This window comes from Orcinus orca, unplaced genomic scaffold, assembly GCF_937001465.1.
Source record: "Orcinus orca unplaced genomic scaffold, mOrcOrc1.1 scaffold_194, whole genome shotgun sequence".
NCBI lineage: Eukaryota > Metazoa > Chordata > Mammalia > Artiodactyla > Delphinidae > Orcinus > Orcinus orca.
Window position 1 is genome coordinate 39,975 of NW_026043826.1, and position 27,118 is coordinate 67,092.

The 27,118-nt window shown below is 57.6% G+C and overlaps 1 long non-coding RNA gene across 1 annotated transcript in view; it reads right to left on the reverse strand.

The window, feature by feature from the left end:
• Positions 1-27,118, reverse strand: part of LOC125963196 (uncharacterized) — an 87,463-nt gene that overhangs the window by 35,168 nt on the left and 25,177 nt on the right. Inside the window, exon 2 of the long non-coding RNA XR_007475016.1 lies at positions 419-592. This is a non-coding gene — a long non-coding RNA (uncharacterized LOC125963196). The remainder of the gene's footprint in view (positions 1-418; positions 593-27,118) is intronic.

Sequence of the window (27,118 nt, forward strand, 5' to 3'; positions counted from 1 at the left end):
TACCTGGACCCTAAACCGTCCCCGTCCCCTAATCCTAACCCTAGCCCAAACCCTAACCCTAACCTTTCCCCGAAGCCTGACCCTCACCCGTCCCCTAATCCAAAGCCGTATGCTAACACTAACCCGCGCCCTCAAACGTACGCTCCCCCCAAAGCGTTGTCGTCCCCTCACCTGGACCCTAAACCGTCCCCGTCCCCTAACCCTAACCCTAGCCCGAACCCTAACCCTAACACTTCCCCGAAGCCTGACCCTCACACGTCCCCTAATCCTAATCCGTACGCTAACACTAACCCGCACCCTCACACGTACGCTCCCCCTAAAGTATTGCCGTACCCTCACCTGAACCCTAAACCGTCACCGTCCCCTAACCCTAACCCTAGCCCGAACCCTAACCCTAAGACTTCCCCGAAGCCTGAACCTCACCAGTCCCCTAATCCTAACCCGTACGCTAACACTAACCCACGCCCTCACACATACGCTCCCCCTAAAGCGTTGTCGTACCCTCCCCTGGACCCTAAACCGTCCCCGTCCCCTAACCCTAACCCTAGCCCGAACCCTAACCCTAACCCTTCCCCGAAGCCTGACCCTCACCCTTCCGCTAATCCTAACCCGTACGCTAACACTAACCCGCGCCCTCACACGTACGCTCCACCTAAAGTGTTGTCGTCCCCTCACCTGAACCCTAAACCGTCCCCGTCCCCTAACCTTAACCCTAGCCCGAACCTAAACCTAACCCTTCCCCGAAGCCTGACCCTCACCCGTCCCCTAATCCTAACCCGTACGCTAACACTAACCCGTGCCCTCACACGTACGCTCCCTCTACAGCGTTATCGTATCCTACCTGGACCCTAAACCGTCCCCGTCCCCTAATCCTAACCCTAGCCCAAACCCTAACCCTAACCTTTCCCCGAAGCCTGACCCTCACCCGTCCCCTAATCCAAAGCCGTATGCTAACACTAACCCGCGCCCTCAAACGTACGCTCCCCCCAAAGCGTTGTCGTCCCCTCACCTGGACCCTAAACCGTCCCCGTCCCCTAACCCTAACCCTAGCCCGAACCCTACCCCTAACCTTTCCCCGAAGCCTGACCCTCACACGTCCCCTAATCCTAATCCGTACGCTAACACTAACCCACGCCCTCACACGTACGCTCCCCCTAAAGTATTGCCGTACCCTCACCTGAACCCTAAACCGTCACCGTCCCCTAACCCTAACCCTAGCCCGAACCCTAACCCTAAGACTTCCCCGAAGCCTGAACCTCACCAGTCCCCTAATCCTAACCCGTACGCTAACACTAACCCACGCCCTCACACATACGCTCCCCCTAAAGCGTTGTCGTACCCTCCCCTGGACCCTAAACCGTCCCCGTCCCCTAACCCTAACCCTAGCCCGAACCCTAACCCTAACCCTTCCCCGAAGCCTGACCCTCACCCGTCCCCTAATCCTAAACCGTACGCTAACACTAACCCACGCCCTCACACGTACGCTACCCCTAAAGCGTTGTCGTACCCTCACCTGGACCTTAAACTGTCCCCGTACCCTAACCCTAACCCTAGCCCGAACCCTAACCCTAACCCTTCCCCGAAGCCTGAACCTCACCCGTCCCCTAATCCTAACCCGTACGCTAACACTAACCCACGCCCTTACACGTACTCTCCCCCTAAAGTGTTGTCGTACCCTCACCTGGACCCTAAACCGTCCCCGTCCCCTAACCCTAATCCTACCCCAAACCCTAACCCTAAGCTTTCCCCTAAGCCTGACTCTCACCCGTCCCCTAATCCTAAGCCGTACGCTAACACTAACCCGCGCCCTCACACTTACGCTCCCCCTAAAGCGTTGTCGTCCCCTCACCTGAACCCTAAACCGTCCCCGTCCCCTAAACCTAACCCTAGCCCGAACCCTAACCCTAACCCTTCCCCGAAGCCTGACCCTCACCCGTCCCCTCATCCTAACCCGTACGCTAACACTAATCCGCGCCCTCTCACTTACGCTCCCCCTAAAGCGTTGTTGTACCCTCACCTGGACCCTAAACCGTCGCTGTCCCCTAACCCTAACCCTAGCCAGAACCCTAACACTAACCCTTCCCCGAAGCCTGACCCTCACCCAGCCCCTAAACCTAACCCGTACGTTAACACTAACCCGCGCCCTCACACGTACGCTCCCCCTAAAGCGTTGTCGTACCCTCACCTGGACCCTAAACTGTCCCCGTCCCCTAACCCTAACCCTAGCCCAAACCCTAACCTTAACCCTTCCCCGAATCCTGAACCTCACCCATCCCCTAATCCTAACCCGTACGCTAACACTAAACCGTGCCCTCACAGGTACGCTCCCCCTAAAGCGTTGTCCTCCCCTCACCTGAACCCTCGACCGTCCCCGTACCCTAACCCTAACCCTAGCCCGAACCCTAACCCTAACCCTTCCCCGAAGGCTGACCCTCACCCGTCCCCTAATCTTAACCCGTACGCTAACACTAACCCCCGCACTCTCACGTACGCTCCCTCTAAAGCGTTGTTGTACCCTCACCTGGACCCTAAACCGTCCGCGTCACCTAACCCTAACCCTAGCCCGAACCCTAACCCTAACCCTTCCCCGAAGCCTGACCCTCACCCGTCCCCTAATCCTAACCCGTACGCTAACACTAACCCACGCCCTTACACGTACGCTCCCCCTAAAGCGTTGTCGTACCCTCACCTGGACCCTAAACCGTCCCCGTCCCCTAACCCTAACCCTAGCCCGAACCCTAACCCTAACCCTTCCCCGAAGCCTGACCCTCAACCGTACCCTAATCCTAAACCGTACGGTAACACTAACCCACGCCCTCACACGTACGCTCCCCCTAAAGCGTTGTCGTACCCTCACCTGGACCTTAAATTGTCCCCGTCCCCTAACCCTAACCCTAGCCCGAACCCTAACCCTAACCCTTCCCCGAAGCCTGACCCTCACCCGTCCCCTAATCCTAACCCGTACGCTAACACTAACCCGCGCCCTTACACGTACGCTCACCCTAAAGCGTTGTCGTACCCTCACCTGGACCCTAAACCGTCCCCGTCCCCTAACCCTAATCCTACCCCAAACCCTAACCCTAACCATTCCCCGAAGCCTGACTCTCACCCGTCCCCTAATCCTAAGCCGTACGCTAACACTAACCCGCGCCCTCACACTTACGCTCCCCCTAAAGCGTTTTTGTACCCTCACCTGGACCCTAAACCGTCGTTGTCCCCTAACCCTAACCCTAGCCAGAACCATAACACTAAACCTTCCCCGAAGCCTGACCCTCACCCGTCCCCTAATCCTAACCCGTACGCTAACACTAACCCGCGCCCTCACACGTACGCTCCCCCTAAAGCGTTGTCGTACCTTCACCTAGACCCTAAACCGTCCCCGTCCCCTAACCCTAACCCTCGCCGGAACACTAACCTTAACACTTCCCCGAAGCCTGACCCTCACCCGTCCCCTAATCCTAACCCGTACGTTAACACTAACCCGCGACCTCACACGTACGCTCCCCCTAAATCGTTGTCATACACTCACCTGGAACCTAACCCGTCCCCGTCCCCTAAACCTAAGCCTAGCCCGAAACCTAACCCTAAGACTTCCCCGAAGCCTGACCCTCACCCGTCCCTTAATCCTAACCCGTACGCTAACATTAACCCGCGCCCTCACACGTACGCTCCTCCTAAAGCGTTGTCGTACCCTCACCTAGACCCTAAACCGGCCCCGTCCCCTAATCCTAACCCTAGCCGGAAACCTAACCTTAACGCTTTCCCGAAGCCTGACCCTCACCCGTCCCCTAATCCTAACCCGTACGCTAACACTAACCCGCGCCCTCACACGTACGCTCCCCCTAAAGCGTTGTCGTACCCTCAACTGGACCCTAAACCATCCCCGTCCCCTAACCCTAACCCTAGCCCGAACCCTAACCCTAACCCTTCCCCGAAGCCTGACCCTCACCCGTCCGCTAATCCTAACCCGTACGCTAACACTAACCCGCGCCCTCACACGTACGCTCTACCTAAAGTGTTGTCGTCCCCTCACCTGAACCCTAAACCGTCCCCGTCCCCTAACCTTAACCCTAGCCCGAACCTAAACCTAACCCTTCCCCGAAGCCTGACCCTCACCCGTCCCCTAATCCTAACCCGTACGCTAACACTAACCCGCGCACTCACACGTACGCTCCCTCTACAGCGTTATCGTATCCTACCTGGACCCTAAACCGTCCCCGTCCCCTAATCCTAACCCTAGCCCAAACCCTAACCCTAACCTTTCCCCGAAGCCTGACCCTCACCCGTCCCCTAATCCAAAGCCGTATGCTAACACTAACCCGCGCCCTCAAACGTACGCTCCCCCCAAAGCGTTGTCGTCCCCTCACCTGGACCCTAAACCGTCCCCGTCCCCTAACCCTAACCCTAGCCCAAACCCTAACCTTAACCCTTCCCCGAATCCTGAACCTCACCCACCCCCTAATCCTAACCCGTACGCTAACACTAAACCGTGCCCTCACACGTACGCTCCCCCTAAAGCGTTGTCCTCCCCTCACCTGAACCCTCAACCGTCCCCGTACCCTAACCCTAACCCTAGCCCGAACCCTAACCCTAACCCTTCCCCGAAGGCTGACCCTCACCCGTCCCCTAATCTTAACCCGTACGCTAACACTAACCCCCGCACTCTCACGTACCCTCCCTCTAAAGCGTTGTTGTACCCTCACCTGGACCCTAAACCGTCCGCGTCACCTAACCCTAACCCTAGCCCGAACCCTAACTCTAACCCTTCCCCGAAGCCTGACCCGCACCCGTCCCCTAATCCTAACCCGTACGCTAACACTAACCCACGCACTTACACGTACGCTCCCCCTAAAGCGTTGTCGTACCCTCACCTGGACCCTAATCCGTCCCCGTCCCCTAACCCTAACCCTAGCCCGAACCCTAACCCTAACCCTTCCCCGAAGCCTGACCCTCAACCGTACCATAATCCTAAACCGTACGGTAACACTAACCCACGCCCTCACACGTACGCTCCCCCTAAAGCGTTGTCGTACCTCACCTGGACCTTAAATTGTCCCCGTCCCCTAACCCTAACCCTAGCCCGAACCCTAACCCTAAGCCTTCCCCGAAGCCTGACCCTCACCCGTCCCCTAATCCTAACCCGTACGCTAACACTAACCCGCGCCCTTACACGTACGCTCACCCTAAAGCGTTGTCGTACCCTCACCTGGACCCTAAACCGTCCCCGTCCCCTAACCCTAATCCTACCCCAAACCCTAACCCTAACCATTCCCCGAAGCCTGACTCTCACCCGTCCCCTAATCCTAAGCCGTACGCTAACACTAACCCACGCCCTCACACTTACGCTCCCCGTAAAGCGTTGTCGTCCCCTCACCTGAACCCTAAACCGTCCCCGTCCCCTAACCCTAACACTAGCCCGAACCCTAACCCTAACACTTCCCCGAAGCCTGACCCTCAACCGTCCCCTCATCCTAACCCGTACGCTAACACTAATCCGTGCCCTCACACTTACGCTCCCCCTAAAGCGTTTTTGTACCCTCACCTGGACCCTAAACCGTCGTTGTCCCCTAACCCTAACCCTAGCCAGAACCATAACACTAAACCTTCCCCGAAGCCTGACCCTCACCCGTCCCCTAATCCTAACCCGTACGCTAACACTAACCCACGCCCTCACACGTACGCTCCCCCTAAAGTATTGCCGTACCCTCACCTGAACCCTAAACCGTCACCGTCCCCTAACCCTAACCCTAGCCCGAACCCTAACCCTAAGACTTCCCCGAAGCCTGAACCTCACCAGTCCCCTAATCCTAACCCGTACGCTAACACTAACCCACGCCCTCACACATACGCTCCCCCTAAAGCGTTGTCGTACCCTCCCCTGGACCCTAAACCGTCCCCGTCCCCTAACCTTAACCCTAGCCCGAACCCTAACCCTAACCCTTCCCCGAAGCCTGACCCTCACCCGTCCCCTAATCCTAAACCGTACGCTAACACTAACCCACGCCCTTACACGTACTCTCCCCCTAAAGTGTTGTCGTACCCTCACCTGGACCCTAAACCGTCCCCGTCCCCTAACCCTAATCCTACCCCAAACCCTAACCCTAAGCTTTCCCCTAAGCCTGACTCTCACCCGTCCCCTAATCCTAAGCCGTACGCTAACACTAACCCGCGCCCTCACACTTACGCTCCCCCTAAAGCGTTGTCGTCCCCTCACCTGAACCCTAAACCGTCCCCGTCCCCTAAACCTAACCCTAGCCCGAACCCTAACCCTAACCCTTCCCCGAAGCCTGACCCTCACCCGTCCCCTCATCCTAACCCGTACGCTAACACTAATCCGCGCCCTCTCACTTACGCTCCCCCTAAAGCGTTGTTGTACCCTCACCTGGACCCTAAACCGTCGCTGTCCCCTAACCCTAACCCTAGCCAGAACCCTAACACTAACCCTTCCCCGAAGCCTGACCCTCACCCAGCCCCTAAACCTAACCCGTACGTTAACACTAACCCGCGCCCTCACACGTACGCTCCCCCTAAAGCGTTGTCGTACCCTCACCTGGACCCTAAACTGTCCCCGTCCCCTAACCCTAACCCTAGCCCAAACCCTAATCTTAACCCTTCCCCGAATCCTGAACCTCACCCATCCCCTAATCCTAACCCGTACGCTAACACTAAACCGTGCCCTCACACGTACGCTCCCCCTAAAGCGTTGTCCTCCCCTCACCTGAACCCTCGACCGTCCCCGTACCCTAACCCTAACCCTAGCCCGAACCCTAACCCTAACCCTTCCCCGAAGGCTGACCCTCACCCGTCCCCTAATCTTAACCCGTACGCTAACACTAACCCCCGCACTCTCACGTACGCTCCCTCTAAAGCGTTGTTGTACCCTCACCTGGACCCTAAACCGTCCGCGTCACCTAACACTAACCCTAGCCCGAACCCTAACCCTAACCCTTCCCCGAAGCCTGACCCTCACCCGTCCCCTAATCCTAACCCGTACGCTAACACTAACCCACGCCCTTACACGTACGCTCCCCCTAAAGCGTTGTCGTACCCTCACCTGGACCCTAAACCGTCCCCGTCCCCTAACCCTAACCCTAGCCCGAACCCTAACCCTAACCCTTCCCCGAAGCCTGACCCTCAACCGTACCCTAATCCTAAACCGTACGGTAACACTAACCCACGCCCTCACACGTACGCTCCCCCTAAAGCGTTGTCGTACCCTCACCTGGACCTTAAATTGTCCCCGTCCCCTAACCCTAACCCTAGCCCGAACCCTAACCCTAACCCTTCCCCGAAGCCTGACCCTCACCCGTCCCCTAATCCTAACCCGTACGCTAACACTAACCCGCGCCCTTACACGTACGCTCACCCTAAAGCGTTGTCGTACCCTCACCTGGACCCTAAACCGTCCCCGTCCCCTAACCCTAATCCTACCCCAAACCCTAACCCTAACCATTCCCCGAAGCCTGACTCTCACCCGTCCCCTAATCCTAAGCCGTACGCTAACACTAACCCGCGCCCTCACACTTACGCTCCCCCTAAAGCGTTTTTGTACCCTCACCTGGACCCTAAACCGTCGTTGTCCCCTAACCCTAACCCTAGCCAGAACCATAACACTAAACCTTCCCCGAAGCCTGACCCTCACCCGTCCCCTAATCCTAACCCGTACGCTAACACTAACCCGCGCCCTCACACGTACGCTCCCCCTAAAGCGTTGTCTTACCTTCACCTAGACCCTAAACTGTCCCCGTCCCCTAACCCTAACCCTCGCCGGAACACTAACCTTAACACTTCCCCGAAGCCTGACCCTCACCCGTCCCCTAATCCTAACCCATACGTTAACACTAACCCGCGACCTCACACGTACGCTCCCCCTAAATCGTTGTCATACACTCACCTGGAACCTAACCCGTCCCCGTCCCCTAAACCTAAGCCTAGCCCGAAACCTAACCCTAAGACTTCCCCGAAGCCTGACCCTCACCCGTCCCTTAATCCTAACCCGTACGCTAACATTAACCCGCGCCCTCACACGTACGCTCCTCCTAAAGCGTTGTCGTACCCTCACCTAGACCCTAAACCGGCCCCGTCCCCTAATCCTAACCCTAGCCGGAAACCTAACCTTAACGCTTTCCCGAAGCCTGACCCTCACCCGTCCCCTAATCCTAACCCGTACGCTAACACTAACCCGCGCCCTCACACGTACGCTCCCCCTAAAGCGTTGTCGTACCCTCAACAGGACCCTAAACCATCCCCGTCCCCTAACCCTAACCCTAGGCCGAACCCTAACCCTAACCCTTCCCCGAAGCCTGACCCTCACCCGTCCGCTAATCCTAACCCGTACGCTAACACTAACCCGCGCCCTCACACGTACGCTCTACCTAAAGTGTTGTCGTCCCCTCACCTGAACCCTAAACCGTCCCCGTCCCCTAACCTTAACCCTAGCCCGAACCTAAACCTAACCCTTCCCCGAAGCCTGACCCTCACCCGTCCCCTAATCCTAACCCGTACGCTAACACTAACCCGCGCACTCACACGTACGCTCCCTCTACAGCGTTATCGTATCCTACCTGGACCCTAAACCGTCCCCGTCCCCTAATCCTAACCCTAGCCCAAACCCTAACCCTAACCTTTCCCCGAAGCCTGACCCTCACCCGTCCCCTAATCCAAAGCCGTATGCTAACACTAACCCGCGCCCTCAAACGTACGCTCCCCCCAAAGCGTTGTCGTCCCCTCACCTGGACCCTAAACCGTCCCCGTCCCCTAACCCTAACCCTAGCCCAAACCCTAACCCTAACCCTTCCCCGAAGCCTGACCCTCACACGTCCCCTAATCCTAATCCGTACGCTAACACTAACCCGCGCCCTCACACGTACGCTCCCCCTAAAGTATTGCCGTACCCTCACCTGAACCCTAAACCGTCACCGTCCCCTAACCCTAACCCTAGCCCGAACCCTAACCCTAAGACTTCCCCGAAGCCTGAACCTCACCAGTCCCCTAATCCTAACCCGTACGCTAACACTAACCCACGCCCTCACACATACGCTCCCCCTAAAGCGTTGTCGTACCTTCCCCTGGACCCTAAACCGTCCCCGTCCCCTAACCCTAACCCTAGCCCGAACCCTAACCCTAACCCTTCCCCGAAGCCTGACCCTCACCCGTCCCCTAATCCTAAACCGTACGCTAACACTAACCCACGCCCTCACACATACGCTACCCCTAAAGCGTTGTCGTACCCTCACCTGGACCTTAAACTGTCCCCGTCCCCTAACCCTAACCGTAGCCCGAACCCTAACCCTAACCCTTCCCCGAAGCCTGAACCTCACCCGTCCCATAATCCTAACCCGTACTCTAACACTAACCCACGCCCTTACACGTACTCTCCCCCTAAAGCGTTGTCGTACCCTCACCTGGACCCTAAACCGTCCCCGTCCCCTAAACCTAACCCTAGCCCGAACCCTAACCCTAACCCTTCCCCGAAGCCTGACCCTCACCCGTCCCCTCATCCTAACCCGTACGCTAACACTAATCCGCGCCCTCTCACTTACGCTCCCCCTAAAGCGTTGTTGTACCCTCACCTGGACCCTAAACCGTCGCTGTCCCCTAACCCTAACCCTAGCCAGAACCCTAACACAAACCCTTCCCCGAAGCCTGACCCTCACCCATCCCCTAATCCTAACCCGTACGGTAACACTAACCCGCGACCTCACACGTACCCTCCGCCTAAGGCGTTGTCGTACACTCACCTGGAACCTTACCCTTCCCCGTCCCCTAACACTAACCCTAGCCCGAACCCTAACCCTAAGCCTTCCCCGAAGCCTGACCCTCACCCGTCCCTTAATCCTAACCCGTACGCTAACACTAACCCGCGCCCTCACACGTACGCTCCTCCTAAAGCGTTGTCATACCCTCACCTAGACCCTAAACCGGCCCCGTCCCCTAATCCTAACCCTAGCCGGAACCCTAACCCTAACGCTTTCCCGAAGCCTGACCCTCACCCGTCCACTAATCGTAAACCGTACGCTAACACTAACCCACGCCCTCACACGGACGCTCCCCCTAAAGCGTTGTCGTACCCTCACCTGGACCTTAAACTGTTCCCGTCCCCTAACCCTAACCGTAGCCCGAACCCTAATCCTAACCCTTCCCCGATGCCTGACCCTCACCCGTCCCCTAATCCTAACCCGTACGCTAACACTAAGCCGCGCCCTTACACGTACGCTCCCCCTAAAGCGTTGTCGTACCCTCACCTGGACCCTAAACCGTCCCCGTCCCCTAACCCTAATCCTAGCCTGAAACCTAACCCTAAGCCTTCCCCGAAGCCTGACCCTCACCCGTCCCCTAATCCTAACCCGTACGCTAACACTAACCCACGCCCTCACACGTACGCTCCCCCTAAAACGTTGTCGTACCCTCATCTAGACCCTAAACCTTCCCCGTCCCCTAACCCTAACCCTAGCCCGAACGATAACCCTAACCCTTCCCCGAAGCCTGACCCTCACCCGTCCCCTAATCCTAACCCGTACGGTAACACTAACCCGCGACCTCACACGTACGCTCCCTCTAAAGCGTTGTCGTACACTCACCTGGAACCTAACCCGTCCCCGTCCCCTAAACCTAACCCTAGCCCGAAACCTAACCCTAAGCCTTCCCCGAAGCCTGACCCTCACCCGTCCCTTAATCCTAACCCGTACGCTAACACTAACCCGCGCCCTCACACGTACGCTCCTCCTAAAGCGTTGTCGTACCCTCACCTAGACCCTAAACCGGCCCCGTCCCCTAATCCTAACCCTAGCCGGAACTCTGACCCTAACGCTTTCCCGAAGCCTGACCCTCACCCGTCCCCTAATCCTAACCCGTACGCTAACACTAACCCGCGCCCTCACACATACGCTCCCCCTAAAGCGTTGTCGTACCCTCAACTGGACCCTAAACCATCCCCGTCCCCTAACCCTAACACTAGCCCGAACCCTAACCCTAACCCTTCCCCGAAGCCTGACCCTCACCAGTCCGCTAATCCTAACCCCTACGCTAACACTAACCCGCACCCTCACACGTACGCTCCACCTAAAGTGTTGTCGTCCCCTCACCTGAACCCTAAACCGTCCCCGTCCCCTAACCTTAACCCTACCCCGAACCTAACCCTAACCCTTCCCCGAAGCCTGACCCTCACCCGTCCCCTAATCCTAACCCGTACGCTAACACTAACCCGCCCACTCTCACGTACGCTCTCTCTAAAGTGTTGTCGTACCCTCACCTGGAGCTTAAGCTGTCCCCGTCCCCTAACCCTAACCCTAGCCCGAACCCTAACCCTAACACTTCCCCGAAGCCTGACCCTCACCCGTCCCCTAATCCTAACCTGTACGCTAACACTAAACCACGCCCTCACACGTACGCTCCCCCTAAAGCGTTGTCGTCCCCTCACCTGAACCCTCAACCGTCCCCGTCCCCTAACCCTAACCCTAGCCCGAACCCTAACCCTAAACCTTCCCTGAAGCCTGACCCTCACCCGTCCCCAAATCTTAACCCGTACGCTAACACTAATCCCCGCCCTCTCACGTACGCTCCCTCTAAAGCGTTGTTGTACACTCACCTGGACCCTAAACCGTCCCCTTCCCCTAACCCTAACCCTAGCCCGAACCCTAACCCTAACCCTTCCCCGAAGCCTGAGCCTCACCCGTCCCCTAATACTAAACCGTACGCTAACACTAACCCACGCCCTCACACGTACGCTCCCCCTAAAGCGTTGTCGTACCCTCACATGGACCCTAAACCGTCCCCTTCCCCTAACCCTAATCCTACCCCGAACCCTAACCCTAACCCTTCCCCGAAGTCTGACCCTCACCCGTCCCCTCATCCTAACCCGTACGCTAACACTAACCCGCGCCCTCACACTTATGCTCCCCCTAAAGCGTTGTTGTACCCTCACCTGGACCCTAAACCGTCGGTGTCCCCTAACCCTAACACTAGCCAGAACCCTAACCCTAACTCTTTCCCGAAGCCTGACCCTCACCCGTCCCCTAATCCTAACCCTTACGCTAACACTAACCCGCGCCCTCACACGTACCCTCCCCCTAAAGCGTTGTCGTACCCTCAACTGGACCCTAAACCGTCCCCGTCCCCTAACCCTAACCCTAGCCCGAACCCTAACCCTAACACTTCCCTGAAGCCTGACCCTCACCCGTCCGCTAATCCTAACCCGTACGCTAACACTAACCCGCGCCCTCACACGTACGCTCCACCTAAAGTTTTGTCGTCCCCTCACCTGAACCCTAAACCGTCCCCGTCCCCTAACCTTAACCCTAGCCCGAACCTAACCCTAACCCTTCCCCGAAGCCTGACCCTCACCCGTCCCCTAATCCTAACCCGTACGCTAACACTAACCCTCTCACTCTCACGTACGCTCTCTCTAAAGCGTTGTTGTACCCTCACCTGGACCCTAAACCGTCCCCGTCCCCTAACCCTAACCCTAGCCCGAACCTTAACCCTAACCCTTCCCCGAAGCCTGACCCTCACCCGTCCCCTAATCCTAAACCGTTCGCTAACACTAATCCACGCCCTCACACGGACGCTCCCCCTAAAGCGTTGTCGTACCCTCACCTGGAGCTTAAGCTGTCCCCGTCCCCTAACCCTAACCCTAACCCGAACCCTAACCCTAACCCTTCCCCGAAGCCTGACCCTCACCCGTCCCCTAATCCTAACCCGTACGCTAACACTAACGCGCGCCCTTACACGTACGCTCCACCTAAAGCGTTGTCGTACCCTCACCTGTACCCTAAACCGTCCCCGTCACATAACACTAACCCTAGCCCGAACCCTAACCCTAAACCTTCCCCGAAGCCTGACCCTCACCCGTCCCCTAATCGTAAACCGTACGCTAACACTAACCCACGCCCTCACACGGACGCTCCCCCTAAAGCGTTGTCGTACCCTCACCTGGACCTTAAACTGTTCCCGTCCCCTAACCCTAACCCTAGCCCGAACCCTAATCCTAACCCTTCCACGAAGCCTGACCCTCACCCGTCCCGTAATCCTAACCCATACGCTAACACTAACCCGCGCCCTTACACGTACGCTCCCCCTAAAGCGTTGTCGTACTCTCACCTGGACCCTAAACCGTCCCCGTCCCCTAACCCTAATCCTAGCCTGAAACCTAACCTTAACCCTTCCCCGAAGCCTGACCCTCACCCGTCCCCTAATCCTAACCCGTACGGTAGCACTAACCCGCGCCCTCACACGTACGCTCCCCCTAAAGCGTTGTCATACCCTCACCTAGACCCTAAACCGTCCCTGTCCCCTAACCCTAACCCTAGCCCGAACCCTAACCCTAACCCTTCCCTGAAGCCTGACCCTCACCCGTCCCTTTATCCTAACCCGTATGCTAACACTAACCTGCGCCCTCACCCGTACGCTCCCCCTAAAGTATTGCCGTACCGTCACCTGAACCCTAAACCGTCCCCGTCCCCTAACCCTAACCCTAGCCCGAACCCTAACCCTAAGCCTTCCCCGAAGCCTGACCCTCACCCGTCCCCTAATCCTAACCCGTAAGCTAACACTAACCCGCGCCCTCTCACATACGCTCCCTCTAAAGCGTTATCGTACCCTACCTGGACCCTAAACCGTCCCCGTTCCCTAATCCTAACCCTAGGCCAAACCCTAACCCTAACCTTTCCCCGAAGCCTGACCCTCACCCGTCCCCTCATCCTAAGCCGTACGCTAACACTAACCCGCGCCCTTACACTTACGCTCCCCCTAAAGCGTTGCTGTACCCTCACCTGGACCCTAAACCGTCGCAGTCCCCTAACCCTAACCCTAGCCAGAACCCTAACACTAACCCTTCCCCGAATCCTGACCCTCACCCGGCCCCTAATCCTAACCCGTACGCTAATACTAACCCGCGCCCTCACTCGTACGCTCCCCCTAAAGCGTTGTCGTACCCTCAGCTGGACCCTAAACCCTCCCCGTCCCTTAACCCTAAACCTAGCCGGAAGACTAACCTTAACCCTTCCCCGAAGCCTGACCCTCACCCGTCCCCTAATCCTAACCCGTACGGTAACACTAACCCTCGACCTCACACGTACGCTCCCCCTAAAGCGTTGTCGTACACTCACCTGGACCCTAACCCGTCCCCGTCCCCTAACCCTAACCCTAGCCCGAAACCTAACCCTAAACCTTCCCCGAAGCCTGACACTCACCCGTCCCTTAATCCTAACCCGTACGCTAACACTAACCCGCGCCCTCACACGTACGCTCCCCCTAAAGCATTGTCGTACCCTCAACTGGACCCTAAACCGTCCCCGTCCCCTAACCCTAACCCTGGCCCGAACTCTAACCCTAAAACTTTCCCAAAGCCTGACCCTCACCCGTCCCCTAATCCTAACCCATACGCTAACACTAACCCGCGCCCTTACACGTACGCTCCCCCTAAAGCGTTGTCGTACCCTCACCTAGACCCTAAACCGTCCCCGTCCCCTAACTCTAAACCTAGCCCGAACCCTAACATTAACCCTTCCCCGAAGCCTGACCCTCACCCGTCCCCTAATCCTAACCCGTACGCAAATACTAACCCGCGCACTCTCACGTACACTCCCTCTAAAGCGTTGTCGTACCCTCAACTGGACCCTAAACCGTCCCCATCCCCTAACCCTAACCCTAGCCCGAACCCTAACCCTAACCCTTCCCCGAAGCCTGACCCTCACCCGTCCCCTAATCCTAAACCTTACGCTAACACTAACCCACGCCCTCACATGTACGCTCGCCCTAAAGCGTTGTCGTACCCTCACCTGGACCTTAAACTGTCCCCGTCCCCTAACCCTAACCCTAGCCCGATCCCTAACCCTAACACTTCCCCGAAGCCTGACCCTCACTCGTCCGCTAATCCTAACCCGTACGCTAACACTAACCCGCGTCCTTACACGTACGCTCCCCCTAAAGCGTTGTCGTACCCTCACCTGGACCCTAAACCGTCCCCGTCCCCTAACCCTAATCCTAGCCCGAACCCTAACCCTAACCCTTCCCCGAAGCCTGACCCTCACCCGTCCCCTAATCCTAACCCGTACGCTAACACTAACCCACGCCCTCACACATACGCTCCCCCTAAAGCGTTATCGTACCCTCACCTGAATCCTAAACAGTCCCTGTACCCTAACCCTAACCCTAGCCCGAAACCTAACCCTAACCCTTCCCCGAAGCCTGACCCTCAACCTTCCCCTAATCCTAACCCGTACGCTAACACTAACCCGTGCCCTCACACGTACGCTCCCCCTAAAGCGTTGTCGTACCCTCACCTAGACCCTAATCCGTCCCCGTCCCCTAACCCTAAACCTAGACCGAACCTTAACCCTAACACTTCCCCGAAGCCTGACACTCACCCGTCCCCTAATCCTAACCCGTACGCTAACACTAACCCGCGCCCTCACACTTACGCTCCCCCTAAAGCGTTGTCGTACCCTCACCTGGACCCTAAACCATCCCCGTCCCCTAACCCTAACCCTAGCCCGAACCCTAATCCTAACCCTTCCCCGATGCCTGACCCTCACCCGTCCCCTAATCCTAACCCGTACACTAGCACTAACCCTCGCCCTCACACGTACGCTCCCCCTAAAACGTTGTCGTCCCCTCACCTGGACCCTAAACCGTCCCCGTACCCTAACCCTAAACCTAGCCCGAACCCTAACCCTAACCCTTCCCCGAAGCCTGACCCTTACCCGCCCCTAATCCTAACACGTACGCTAACACTAACCCGCGCCCTCACACGGACGCTCCCCCTAAAGCATTGTCGTACCCTCACCTGGACCTTAAACTGTCCCCGTCCCCTAACCCTAACCCTAGCCCGAACCCTAACCCTAACTCTTCCCCGAAGCCTGACCCTCACCCGTGCCCTAATCCTAACCCGAACGCTAACACTAACACGCGCCCTCACACGTACGCTCCCCCTAAAGCGTTGTCGTACCCACACCTGGACCTTACCGTCCCCTTACCCGAACCCTAACCCTAACCCTTCCCCGAAGCCTGACCCTCACCCGTCCCCTAATCCTAACCCGTACGCTAACACTAACCCGCGCCCTCTCACGTACACTCCCTCTAAAGCGTTGTCGTACCCTACCTGGACCCAAAACCGTCCCCGTCCCCTAATCCTAACCCCAGCCCAAACCCTAACCCTAACCTTTCCCCGAAGCCTGACCCTCACCCGTCCTCTAATCCTAAGCCGTATGCTAACACTAACACGCGCCCTCACACGTACGCTCCCCCTAAAGCGTTGTCGTACCCACACCTGGACCTTAAACCGTCCCCTTACCCAAACCCTAACCCTAGCCAGAAACCTAACCCTAACCCTTCCCCGAAGCCTGACCCTCACCCGTCCCCTAATCCTAACCCGTACGCTAACACTAACCCGCGCCCTCTCACGTAGGCTCCCTCTAAAGCGTTATCGTACCCTACCTGGACCCTAAACAGTCCCCATCCCCTAATCCTAACCCTAGCCCAAACCCTAACCCTATCCTTTTCCCGAAGACTGACCCACACACGTCCCCTAATCCTAAGCCGTATGCTAACACTAACCCGCGCCCTCAAACGTACGCTCGCCTAAAGCGTTGTCGTCCCCTCACCTGGACCCTAAACCGTCCCCGTCCCCTAACCCTAACCCTAGCCCAACCCTAACCCTAACCCTTCCCCGAAGCCTGACCCTCATCCGTCCCCTAATCCTAACCCGTACGCTAACACTAACCTGCGCCCTCACACGTACGCTCCCCCTAAAGTATTGCCGTACCCTCACCTGAACCCTAAACCGTCACCGTCCCCTAACCCTAACCCTAGCCCGAACCCTAACCCTAAGACTTCCTCAAAGCCTGACCCTCACCAGTCCCCTAATCCTAACCCGTACGCTTACACTAACCCACGCCCTCACACGTACGCTCCCCCTAAACCGTTGTCGTACCCTCACCTGGACCCTAAACCGTCCCCGTACCCTAACCCTAACCCTAGCCCAAACCCTAACCTTAACCCTTCCCCGAATCCTGAACCTCACCCATCCCCTAATCCTAACCCGTACGCTGACACTAAACCGCGCTCTCACACGTACACTCCCCCTAAAGCGTTGTCGACCCCTCACCTGGACCCTAAACCGTCCCCGTCCCCTAACCCTACTCCTACCCCGAACCTTAACCCTAACCCTTCCCCGAAGCCTTACCCTCACCCGTCCCCTAATCCTCAGCCGTACGCTAACACTAACCCGCGCCCTCACACTTACGCTCCCCCTAAAGCGTTGTTGTCCCCTCACCTGAACCCTAAACCGTCCCCGTCCCCTAAACCTAACCCTAGCCCGAACCCTAACCCTAACCCTTCCCCGAAGCCTGACCCTCACCCGTCTCCTCATCCTAACCCGTACGCTAACACTAACCCACGCCCTCACACTTACGCTCCCCCTAAAGCATTGTTGTACCCTCACCTGGACCCTAAACCGTCACTGTCCCCTAACCCTAACCCTAGCCAGAACCCTAACACTAACCATTCCCCGAAGCCTGACCCTCACCCGTCCCCTAATCCTAACCCGTACGCTAACACTAACCCGCGCCCTCACACGTTCGCTCCCCCTAAAGCGTTGTCGTACCCTCACCTAGACCCTAAACCGTCCCCGTCCCCTAACCCTAACTCTAGCCGGAAACCTAACCCTAACACTTCCCCGAAGCCTGACCCTCACCCGTCCCCTAATCCTAACCCGTACGCTAACACTAACCCACTCCCTCACACGTACGCTCCCCCTAAAGCGTTGTCGTACACTCACCTAGACCCTAAACCGTCCCCGTAACCTAATCCTAATCCTAGCCGGAACCCTAACCCTAACGCATCCCCGAAGCCTGACCCTCACCCGTACCCTAATCCTAACCCGTATGCTAACATTAACCCGCGCCCTCACACGTACGCTCCCCCTAAAGCGTTGTCGTACCCTCACCTGGACTCTAAACCGTCCCCGTCCCCTAACCCTAACCCTAGCCCGAACCCTAACCCTAACCCTTCCCCGAAGCCTGACCCTCACCCGTCCGCTAATCCTAACCCGTACGCTAACCCTAACCCGCGCCCTCACACGTACGCTCCACCTAAAGCGTTCTCGTCCCCTCATCTGAACCCTAAACCGTCCCCGTGCCCTAATCCTAATCCTAGCCCGAACCCTTACCCTAACCCTTCCCCAAAGCCTGACCCTCACCCGTCCCCTAATCCTAACCCGTACGCTAACACTAACCCACGCCCTCACACATACGCTCCCCCTAAAGCGTTGTCGTACCCTCACCTGGACCCTAAACAGTCCCTGTACCCTAACCCTAACCCTAGCCCGAACCCTAATCCTAACCCTTCCCCGAAGCCTGACCCTCACCCGTCCCCTAAACCTAACCCGTACGCTAACACTAACCCGCGACCTCACACGTACGCTCCCCCTAAAGCGTTGTCGTAGCCTCACCTGGACCCTAAACTGTCCCCTTCCCCTAAACCTAACCCTAGCCCAAACCCTAACCTTAACCCTTCCCCTAATCCTGAACCTCACCCATCCCCTAATCCTAACCCGTACGCTAACACTAAACCGCGCCCTCACACATACGCTCCCCCTAAAGCGTTGTCGTCCCCTCACCTGAACCCTCAGCCGTCCCCTTCCCCTAACCCTAACCCTAGCCCGAACCCTAACCCTAACCCTTCCCCGAAGGCTGACCCTCACCCGTCCCCTAATCTTAACCCGTACGCTAACACTAACCCCCGCACTCTCACGTACGCTCCCTCTAAAGCGTTGTTGTACCCTCACCTGGACCCTCAACCGTCCGCGTCCCCTAACCCTAACCCTAGCCCGAACCCTAACCCTAACCCTTCCCCGAAGCCTGACCCTCACCCGTCCCCTAATCCTAACCCGTACGCTAACACTAACCCACGCCCTTACACGTACGCTTCCCCTAAAGCGTTGTCGTACCCTCACCAGGACCCTAAACCGTCCCCGTCCCCTAACCCTAACCCTAGCCCAAACCCTAACCCTAACCCTTCCATAAGCCTAACCCTCACCCGTCCGCTAATCCTAACCCGTACGCTAACACTAACCCGCGCCCTCACACGTACGCTCCACCTAAAGCATCGTCCCCTCATCTGAACCCTGAACCGTCCCCGTCCCCTAACCCTAACCCTAGCCCGAACCCTAACCCTAACCCTTCCCCGAAGCCTGACCCTCACCCTTCCCCTTGTCCTAACCCGTACGCTAACACTAACCCGCCCACTCTCACGTACGCTCTCTCTAAAGCGTTGTCGTACCCTCACCTGAACCCTAAACCGTCCCCGTCCCCTAACCCTAACCCTAGCCCGAACCCTAACCCTAACACTTCCCCGAAGCCTGACCCTCACCCGTCCCCTAATCCTAACCCGTACGCTAACACTAACCCGCCCCCTTACACGTACGCTCCCCCTAAAGCGTTGTCGTACCCTCACCTGGACCCTAAACCGTCCCCGTCCCCTAACCCTAATCCTAGCCCGAAACCTAACCCTAACCCTTCCCCGAAGCCTAACCCTCACCCGTCCCCTAATCCTAACCCGTACGCTAACACTAACCCACGCCCTCACACATACGCTCCCCCTAAAGCGTTGTCGTACCCTCACCTGGACCCTAAACAGTCCCTGTACCCTAACCCTAACCCTAGCCCGAACCCTAACCCTAACACTTCCCCGAAGCCTGACCCTCACCCGTCCCCTAATCCTAACCCATACGCTAACACTAACCCACGCCCTCACACGTACGCTCCCCCTAAAGCGTTGTCGTACCCTCACCTAGACCCTAAACCGTCCCCGTCCGCTAACCCTAACCCTAGCCCGAACCCTAACCCTAACCCTTCCCCGAAACCTGACCCTCACCCGTCCGCTAATCCTAACCCGTACACTAACACTAACCTGCGCCCTCACACGTACGCTCCACCTAAAGTGTTGTCGTCCCCTCACCTGAACCCTAAACCGTCCCCGTCCCCTAACCTTAACCCTAGCCCGAACCTAACCCTAACCCTTCCCCGAAGCCTGACCCTCACCCGTCCCCTAATCCTAACCCGTACGCTAACACTAACCCGCCCACTCTCACGTACGCTCTCTCTAAAGCGTTGTCGTACCCTCACCTGGACCCTAAACCGTCCCCGTCCCCTAACCCTAACCCTAGCCCGAACCCTAACCCTAACCCTTCCCCGAAGCCTGACCCTCACCCGTCCCCTAATCCTAAACCGTTCGCTAACACTAACCCACGCCCTCACACGGACGCTCCCCCTAAAGCGTTGTCGTACCATCACCTGTACCCTAAACCGTCCCCGTCCATAACACTAACCCTAGCCCGAACCCTAACCCTAAACCTTCCCCGAAGCCTGACCCTCACCTGTCCCCTAATCGTAAACCGTACGCTAACACTAACCCACGCCCTCACACGGACGCTCCCCCTAAAGCGTTGTCGTACCCTCACCTGGACCTTAAACTGTTCCCGTCCCCTAACCCTAACCCTAGCCCGAACCCTAACCCTAACCCTTCCCCGAAGCCTGACCCTCACCCGTCCCCTAATCCTAACCCGTACGCTAACACTAACCCGCCCCCTTACACGTACGCTCCCCCTAAAGCGTTCTCGTACCCTCACCTGGACCCTAAACCGTCCCCATCCCCTAACCCTAATCCTAGCCCGAAACCTAACCCTAACACTTCCCCGAAGCCTAACCCTCACCCGTCCCCTAATCCTAACACGTATGCTAACAATAACCCACGCCCTCACACATACGCTCCCTCTAAAATGTTGTCGTACCCTCACCTGGACCCTAAACAGTCCCTGTACCCTAACCCTAACCCTAGCCCGAACCCTAACCCTAACACTTCCCCGAAGCCTGACCCTCACCCGTCCCCTAATCCTAACCCGTACGCTAACACTAACCCGCGCCCTCACACGTACGCTCCTCCTAAAGCGTTGTCATACCCTCACCTAGACCCTAAACCGGCCCCGTCCCCTAATCCTAACCCTAGCCGGAACCCTAACCCTAACGCTTTCCCGAAGCCTGACCCTCACCCGTCCACTAATCGTAAACCGTACGCTAACACTAACCCACGCCCTCACACGGACGCTCCCCCTAAAGCGTTGTCGTACCCTCACCTGGACCTTAAACTGTTCCCGTCCCCTAACCCTAACCGTAGCCCGAACCCTAATCCTAACCCTTCCCCGATGCCTGACCCTCACCCGTCCCCTAATCCTAACCCGTACGCTAACACTAAGCCGCGCCCTTACACGTACGCTCCCCCTAAAGCGTTGTCGTACCCTCACCTGGACCCTAAACCGTCCCCGTCCCCTAACCCTAATCCTAGCCTGAAACCTAACCCTAAGCCTTCCCCGAAGCCTGACCCTCACCCGTCCCCTAATCCTAACCCGTACGCTAACACTAACCCACGCCCTCACACGTACGCTCCCCCTAAAGCGTTGTCGTACCCTCATCTAGACCCTAAACCTTCCCCGTCCCCTAACCCTAACCCTAGCCCGAACGATAACCCTAACCCTTCCCCGAAGCCTGACCCTCACCCGTCCCCTAATCCTAACCCGTACGGTAACACTAACCCGCGACCTCACACGTACGCTCCCTCTAAAGCGTTGTCGTACACTCACCTGGAACCTAACCCGTCCCCGTCCCCTAAACCTAACCCTAGCCCGAAACCTAACCCTAAGCCTTCCCCGAAGCCTGACCCTCACCCGTCCCTTAATCCTAACCCGTACGCTAACACTGACCCGCGCCCTCACACGTACGCTCCTCCTAAAGCGTTGTCGTACCCTCAACTAGACCCTAAACCGGCCCCGTCCCCTAATCCTAACCCTAGCCGGAACCCTAACCCTAACGCTTTCCCGAAGCCTGACCCTCACCCGTCCCCTAATCCTAACCCGTACGCTAACACTAACCCGCGCCCTCACACGTACGCTCCCCCTAAAGCGTTGTCGTACCCTCAACTGGACCCTAAACCATCCCCGTCCCCTAACCCTAACACTAGCCCGAACCCTAACCCTAACCCTTCCCCGAAGCCTGACCCTCACCAGTCCGCTAATCCTAACCCCTACGCTAACACTAACCCGCGCCCTCACACGTACGCTCCACCTAAAGTGTTGTCGTCCCCTCACCTGAACCCTAAACCGTCCCCGTCCCCTAACCTTAACCCTACCCCGAACCTAACCCTAACCCTTCCCCGAAGCCTGACCCTCACCCGTCCCCTAATCCTAACCCGTACGCTAACACTAACCCGCCCACTCTCACGTACGCTCTCTCTAAAGTGTTGTCGTACCCTCACCTGGAGCTTAAGCTGTCCCCGTCCCCTAACCCTAACCCTAGCCCGAACCCTAACCCTAACCCTTCCCCGAAGCCTGACCCTCACCCGTCCCCTAATCCTAACCCGTACGCTAACACTAACCCGCGCACTCTCACGTACGCTCCCTCTAAAGCGTTGTCGTACCCGACCTGGACCCTAAACCGTCCCCGTCCCCTAACCCTAACCCTACCCCAAACCCTAACCCTAACCTTTCCCCGAAACCTGACCCTCACCCGTCCCCTAATCCTAAGCCGTATGCTAACACTAACCCACGCCCTCAAACGTACGCTCCCCCTAAAGCGTTGTCGTACCCTCACCTGAAACCTAAACCGTCCCCTAACCCTAACCCTAACCCTAGCCCGAACCCTAAACCTAAACCTTCCCCGAAGCCTGACCCTCACCCGTCCTCTAATCCTAACCCGTACGTTAACACTAACCCGCGCCCTCACACGTACGCTCCCCCTAAAGTGTTGTCGTACCCTCACCTGGGCCCTAAACTGTCCCCGTCCCCTAACCCTAACCCTAGCCCAAACCCTAACCTTAAGCCTTCCCCGAATCCTGAACCTCACCCATCCCCTAATCCTAACCCGTACGCTAACACTAAACCGCGCCCTCACACGTACGCTCCCCCTAAAGCATTGTCCTCCCCTCACCTGGACCCTAAACCGTCCCTGTCCCCTAACCCTAATCCTACCCTGAACCCTACCCCTAACCCTTCCCCGAAGCCTGACCCTCACCCGTCCCCTATTCCTAAGCCGTACGCTAACACTAACCCGCGCCCTCACACTTACGCTCCCCCTAAAGCGTTGTCGTCCCCTCACCTGAACTCTAAACCGTCCCCGTCCCCTAACCCTAACCCTAGCCCGAACCCTAACCCTAACCCTTCCCCGAAGCCTGACCCTCAACCGTCCCCGCATCCTAACCCGTACGCTAACACTAACCCGCGCCCTCACACTTACGCTCCCCCTAAAGCGTTGTTGTCCCCTCACCTGAACCCTAAACCGTCCCCATCCCCTAACCCTAACCCTACCCCGAACCCTAACCCTAACCCTTCCCCGAAGCCTGACCCTCTCCCGTCCCCTCATCCTAACCCGTACGCTAACACTAACCCGCGCCGTCACATTACGCTCCCCCTAAAGCGTTGTCCTCCCCTCACCTGAAACCTCAACCGTCCCCGTACCCTAACCCTAACCCTAGCCCGAACCCTAACCCTAACCGTTCCCCGAAGGCTGACGCTCACCCGTCCCCTAATCTTAACCCGTACGCTAACACTAACCCCCGCACTCTCACGTACGCTCCCCCTAAAGCGTTGTCGTACCCTCACCTGGACCCTAAACCGTCCCCGTCCAATAACCCTAACCCTAGCCCGAACCCTAACCCTAACCCTTCCATAAGCCTGCCCCTCACCCGTCCGCTAATCCTAACCCATACGCTAACACTAACCCCCGCCCTCTCACGTACGCTCCATCTAAAGCGTTGTTGTACCCTCACCTGGACCCTAAACCGTCCCCGTCCCCTAACCCTAACCCTAGCCCGAACCCTAACCCTAACCCTTCCCCGAAGCCTGACCCTCAACCGTCCCCTAATCCTAAACCGTACGCTAACACTAACCCACGCCCTCACACGTACGCTCCCCCTAAAGCGTTGTCGTACCCTCACCTGGACCTTAAACTGTCCCCGTCCCCTAACCCTAACCCTAGCCCGAACCCTAACCCTAACCCTTCCCCGAAGCCTGACCCTCACCCGTCCCCTCATCCTAACCCGTACGCTAACACTAATCCGCGCCCTCACACTTACGCTCCCCCTAAAGCGTTTTTGTACCCTCACCTGGACCCTAAACCGTCGCTGTCCCCTAACCCTAACCCTAGCCAGAACCCTAACACTAAACCTTCCCCTAAGCCTGACCCTCAGCCGTCCCCTAATCCTAACCCGTACGCTAACACTAACCCGCGCCCTCACACGTACGCTCCCCCTAAAGCGTTGTCGTACCCTCACCTAGACCCTAAACCGTCCCCGTCCCCTAACCCTAACCCTCGCCGGAACACTAACCTTAACACTTCCCCGAAGCCTGACCCTCACCCGTCCCCTAATCCTAACCCGTACGGTAAAACTAACCCGCGACCTCACACGTAGGCTCCCCCTAAAGCGTTGTCGTACACTCACCTGGAACCTAACCCGTCCCCGTCCCCTAAACCTAAGCCTAGCCCGAAACCTAACCCTAAGCCTTCCCCGAAGCCTGACCCTCACCCGTCCCTTAATCCTAACCCGTACGCAAACACTAACCCGCGCCCTCACACGTACGCTCCACCTAAAGTGTTGTCGTCCCCTCACCTGAACCCGAAACCGTCCCCGTCCCCTAACCTTAACCCTAGCCCGAACCTAACCCTAACCCTTCTCCGAAGCCTGACCCTCACCCGTCCCCTAATTCTAACCCGTACGCTAACACTAACCCGCCCACTCTCACGTACGCTCTCTCTAAAGCGTTGTCGTACCCTCACCTGGACCCTAAACTGTCCCCGTCCCCTAACCCTAACCCTAGCCCGAACCCTAAACCTAACCCTAACCCTTCCCAGAAGCCTTACCCTCACCCGTCCCCTAATCCTAAACCGTTCGCTAACACTAACCCACGCCCTCACACGGACGCTCCCCCTAAAGCGTTGTCGTACCCTCACCTAGACCCTAAACCGTCCCCGTCCCCTAACCCTAACCCTAGCCCGAACCCTAACCCTAACCCTTCCCCGAAGCCTGACCCTCACCCGTCCCCTAATCCTAACCAGTACGCTAACACTAACCCGCGCCCTCACACGTACGCTCCCCATAAAGTATTGCCGTAGCCTCACCGGAACCCTAAACCGTCACCGTCCCCTAACCCTAACCCTAGCCTGAACCCTAACCCTAACACTTCCCCGAAGCCTGACCCTCACCCGTCCTCTAATCCTAACCCGTACGTTAACACTAACCCGCGCCCTCACACGTACGCTCCCCCTAAAGCGTTGTCGTACCCTCACCTGGATCCTAAACTCTCCCCGTCCCCAACCCTAACCCTAGCCCAAACCCTAACCTTAACACTTTCCCCAATCCTGAAACTCACCCATCCCCTAATCCTAACCCGTACGCTAAAACTAAACCGCGCCCTCACACGTACGCTCCCCCTAAAGCGTTGTCCTCCCCTGACCTGAACCCTCAACCGTCCCCGTACCCTAACCCTAACCCTAGCCCGAACCCTAACCCTAACCCTTCCCCGAAGCCTGACCCTCACCCGTCCCCTAATCCTAACCCGTACGCTAACACTAACCCCATCCCTCTCACTTTCGCTCCCTCTAAAGCGTTGTTGTACCCTCACTTGGACCCTAAACCGTCCCCGTCCCCTAACCCTAACCCTAGCCCGAACCCTAACCCTAACCCTTCCCCAAAGCCTGACCCTCACCCGTCCCCTAATCGTAACCCGTACACTAACACTAACCCACGCCCTCACACATACGCTCCCCCTAAAGCGTTTTCGTACTCTCACCTGGACCCTAAACAGTCCCTGTACCCTAACCCTAACCCTAGCCCGAACCCTAACCCTAACCCTTCCCCGAGGCCTGACCCTCACCCATCCCCTAATCCTCACCCGTACGCTAACACTATCCCGCGACCTCACACGTACGCTCCCCCTAAAGCGTTGTCGTACCCTCACCTGGACCCTAAACTGTCCCCGTCCCCTAACCCTAACCCTAGCCCAAACCCTAACCTTAACCCTCCCCCGAATCCTGAACCTCACCCAGCCCCTAATCCTAACCCGTACGCTAACACTAAACCGCGCCCTCACACGTACGCTCCCCTTAAAGCGTTGTCGTCCCCTCACCTGAACCCTCAACCGTCCCCGTCCCCTAACCCTAACCCTAGCCCGAACCCTAACCCTAACCCTTCCCCGAAGCCTGACCCTCACCCGTCCCCTAATCTTAACCCGTACGCTAACACTAACCCACGCCCTCACACGTACGCTACCCCTAAAGCGTTGTCGTACCCTCACCTGGACCTTAAACTGTCCCCGTACCCTAACCCTAAGCCTAGCCCGAACCCTAACCCTAACACTTCCCCGAAGCCTGACCCTCACCCGTCCCCTAATCCTACCCCGTACGCTAACACTAACCCACGCCCTTACACGTACTCTCCCCCTAAAGCGTTGTCGTCCCCTCACCTGGACCCTAAACCGTCCCCGTCCCCTAACCCTAATCCTACCCCAAACCCTAACCGTAACCCTTCCCCGAAACCTGACTCTCACCCGTTCCCTAATCCTAAGCGGTACGCTAACACTAACCCGCACCCTCACACTTACGCTCCCCCTAAAGCGTTGTCGTCCCCTCACCTGAACCCTAAACCGTCCCCGTCCCCTAACCCTAACCCTAGCCCGAACCCTAACCCTAACCCTTCCCCGAAGCCTGACCCTCCCCCGTCCCCTCATGCTAACCCGTACGCTAACACTAACCCGCGCCCTCACACTTACGCTCCCCCTAACGCATTGTCGTACCCTCACCTGGACTCTAAGCCGTCCCTGTCCCCTAACCGTAACCCTAGCCAGAACCCTAACCTTAACCCTTCCCCGAAGCCTGACCCTCAACCGTCCCCTAATCCTAACCCGTACGCTAACACTAACCTGCGCCCTCACACATACGCTCCCCCTAAAGCGTTGTCGTACTCTCACCTGGACCCTAAACCGTCCTCATCCCCTAACCCTAACCTTAGCCCGAACCCTAACCCTAACCCTTCCCCGAAACCTGACCCTCACCCGTCCCCTAATCCTAACCCGTAC